This window comes from Bidens hawaiensis, unplaced genomic scaffold, assembly GCF_021521415.1.
Source record: "Bidens hawaiensis isolate Kalapana, Puna unplaced genomic scaffold, B.hawaiensis_p1.1 tig00030574_1, whole genome shotgun sequence".
Taxonomy (NCBI): Eukaryota; Viridiplantae; Streptophyta; class Magnoliopsida; order Asterales; family Asteraceae; genus Bidens; species Bidens hawaiensis.
The window spans coordinates 92,317-96,479 of NW_027505186.1; the positions used below are offsets into that span (position 1 = coordinate 92,317).

At 38.8% G+C, this 4,163-nt stretch overlaps 1 pseudogene; it reads right to left on the reverse strand.

Moving 5' to 3' along the window:
• Positions 1 to 2,699: 2,699 nt before the first annotated feature.
• LOC143611325 (secreted RxLR effector protein 161 pseudogene) lies at positions 2,700 to 3,422 on the reverse strand (annotated as a pseudogene).
• Between the last annotated feature and the right edge of the window lie 741 nt (positions 3,423 to 4,163).

The window sequence follows — 4,163 nt, forward strand, 5'->3', positions numbered from 1 at the left end:
TTGAACACGCTATATATGGTTCTTCTTCCGTATTGCCTATCCTAGAGGTGCGAAAAAACCTGGAACCAGGTTTGTTTATACCCGAACACATATCGGACTACCCGTAGGGTACGAATAGGTATGCATATAAGTACCAAAACCCGTACCTAGAACCAGACCAAATTTGTACCCGGTAATATCCGAAAACCGGAACCGGTTCCATACTCGGAATCGGGGTTTTCCAATACCTGAAACCGGGTTTTTCAAATACCCGATCAATACCTGAAGTTACCCTAAAAATATATGAAAAATACCCCAAAATGTGTGGCCCTTTAAAAAACCCAATATATACCTGAAAAAGCCCGAAAAAACCCGAAAATAGGGTTTCTTCAACACCCGAAAAAAGAATATTCAAATACTCGGTTTTAGAATACTGGTACTGACCCGAACACTGTGCATAGGGTATGGTTTTTAGAGACTGAAGAAACACGAATCTAATTCTAGCTAGGTTTAGGTCTATATTTCCACCGTGTATGGGTTAACATATAAATCATGTTAACGGATCTAATACCCGGACTTGAACCCGACCCTGGAAATGCCAATACCTGATTTTCTAATATCCGGTCATACCCGATCCCGATTCCATACCCGGAACCAGGTTAGAAAAATCTGATTTGTTCACCTCTAGCCTATCCTATCTGCAAGATAATTCTGTAATTCTTGATTCTATTATTAAGTACTTGTGTGTAGTTATGTTATCTCTATACTAATAATTCGATTAGTTTTGTAATTTTGTTTAGGTTCTAGATTGGATGTTTATGTTCTAGATTGGATGCAATTATGATTTAATAATCTGTTGGTGGTTGATCCGGATGATGCTGTACTTTCTCTTAGAAAGATGTTATCATATATTGTTATCATGTGAGAACAAATTAATTTGTGTTGATGTTGTTAAGGATGTGTACAAATTCTGGGTTAAATAAACTATGCCTCTTTATAATATCTTAAATGAATTCCAAAAAGAGCGTAGGCATATAGCTGCCGTGGAAAGATATGAACAAGAAGACAAACATGCTGAATATATCCATTTTATTTAAGTTAGGGTTGGACAGATCTCCTAAACACTACGACTGAGGAGGGCAGCACCTCAACCGATGTGCTAACGCGCAATGGCTTTCCTTTCTCTTCTCTGGTAGGGACTCGCTTCTCCAATTCAAGTTCAGCTTAGTGGGGGCCTTTATGGAGACATACGGAAAATCTTGCCTTTCGAACCAAACGCAACGCCCGTCTTCCAAATAAAAAGATAAGGGGGAAGAAAGATGGAGTGCAGCATGTACCGAAATGATCGACTCAAATAGATGGTCACAGATGGTCACCATAAGCTATTTCTTTTCCTCCTCTTCCACCTTTCTTTTATCAAATCTCAGGGATATGGTCTAATCATGAGGGTAGTATTTTATCATGGTGTCGGATCCTAAGATTTTATAGATTCCTTCTTTGTTATTGGGTCAACCTCAAAGCCATAATGTCTCTAAACGAGGAGCCTGTTACGATAACGAAGTGGAAATCAAGAACACAAATCATAAACACCGACTAACAGTTGCTGTAAAGCTTTCAACCTTTGTTTGACTAACAAAAGAAATAAAGAAAAGGAACTAAAAAAATAAGGAATATTGGATTTTAATAATCCCTATTAAATGGTTTTGACCGATAATAATTCCTATTCGTTCTATTGCCATTGGCGGTCCCAAATTCAAAAAATTTGGCCCCCAATGGTCCCCCGTTAAAAATGACTTAACGGCGTTATAGTTTTTTCTGAATTTCAAACCAATTTTTAGGGCTTTTGATCGTTAGAAGGATACGAGTCGATTGGTGTAAAACTTAGTTTGAGATAGTGCTTCAAAAATGACGAAACAATGCTTCAATTCGGGTGTTTGAACTTACAGTTAACTAAAATCAAGTCGTTTGGATCATTGTTTCGAGCTAAGTTTTACACCAATCGACTCGTATCCTCCTAACGATCAAAAGCCCTAAAACATTGGTTTGAAATTCAGAAAAAACTATAACACCGTTAAGTCATTTTTAATGGAGGACCTTTGGGGGCCAACTTTTTTGAATTTGGGACCGCCAGTGACAATAAAATGAATAGGGATTATTATCGGTCAATACCATTTAATAAGGATTATTAAAATCCAATATTCCAAAAAATAAAACGTAACCAGGGGTTTATAAATACCCTTACAAAAACCAATCCTATCAGAACTCAAATAGGATATTTTAAATATAATTAAAATAAACTTAACTAACAAGATAAACATAAATTTAAACTTATTCTCAAAACACAAATGCCCCTTGGACTTTTAAGATCTCCTCCATCCACCCCTCAAGATTAACCGAACCACCCTTTGATGTTGTAAACTTTATCACTCCCTCTCAACATCAACTTTCATATTCATATCCTTGCAAAAACCAATCATCTTTTGTCCAGATAAGCACTTAGTAAATACATCTGCAATTTGTCTTTGAGTGTTAATGTATTCCAAGTTCACTTCTTTCTTTAAAACCTTCTCCCTTACATAATGATAATGAACTTCAATGTGCTTTGTCCTAGCATGAAAAATAGGATTTTCTGCCAATTTAATTGACGACATATTGTCACAAAACAAGGTTACCTCGTCATCCTCCAACTTTTGGTTCATATTCTCAGGTAACAACTTTAGTCATATCAACTCTTGAGTAGCCATTGTTGCAGCCCTATACTCGGCTTCGGTAGTGGAGAGTGACACTGTGGGTTGTCGCTTACTACTCCATACAATTGCACTTTGGCCTAACATGAACACGTACCCGGAGGTTGACCTTCTTGTATCCAAAGCATAGTCCGCATCGGTGTACCCCACAGGTTCAAGTTTTACGTTCCTCTTGAACTTAATTCCATACTCCAAAATTGTTTTAACATATCTTATCACCCTTGTTATGGCATCAAGATGGGGCTTCCTGGGCCTTTGCATATACCTGCTCAAAACACCAACTACAAAAGCAAGATCCGGTCTTGTAAGTGTGAGATAGATCAGGCTTCCAACCATCTTATGGTACATAGTAGGATCATCGAGCTCTTTTCCTTTGTCAGCACATAACTTAACGGTGGTGTCCATTGGCGTTTCTGACGGCTTGCAGTCGATCATTCCATACTTCAACAGCAGCTCACAACAATACTTTTTCTGATGCAACATAATTTCATCAGCTTTGTAATCTACCTCTAAGCCCAAAAAATGACTCAAGTTTCCAAGATCTTTCATGTGAAATCTAACGCATAGATTCTCTTTCAATTGTGTGATTGCTTGTTCGTTGTCTCCTGTGATTATCAAGTCGTCCACATAAACTAGGACGACAACAGTTTTGACTCCGGCTATTTTGACAAACAAGCTAGCATCGGCTAGAGTCATAGTGAAACCATTGTGTTGTAGGAACTCGCTAATCTTTCCAAACCACGCCCTCGGTGATTGCTTTAAACCATAGATAGCTTTCTTTAATTTATACACATACTCCGGATGGACTCCACTTTCAAAACCTTTTGGTTGCTCCATATGAATCACATGATCTAAGTCGCCGTATATAAACGCGTTGCTCACGTCCATCTGCCACAATTTCCAATCCTTGCTTGCTGCCGCGGCTAAAACTACACGAACCGTGGTAAGTTTAGCTTCCGGGCTGAAAGTGTCTTCGTAGTCTAGGTCGGGTTGTTGTGAAAACCCACATGCTACTAACCGGGCCTTGAACCGATCTATGGAACCATCTGCTTTTCTCTTCAACTTAAACACCCACTTACATGTAACAGCTTTAACGTCATTAGGCTTTGGGACGAGTTCCCACGTTTCATTTCTATGTAGAGCAGAAACTTCATCTTCCATTGCTTGAACCCACTCGGCCCGTTGACTCGCCTGCTCATAAGAATCTGGTTCGACCTCATTAATTTCAGTTATAGCCACATTAGCTGCATACTTGGCATTTGGTCTTCTAGTTCATGTTGATCTTCTGAGTTCGGTTTCTGAATCAGTACTGGTTCCTCGTGTGAATTGTCGGTTTACACCTGTTTGCCATGGTCCCTGAACTCGCGATTGTGATTCTTCAACTTCTTCTGGTTGGGTTATATCGTCATTGAAACCCAATGTTATACTCGAGTTCTT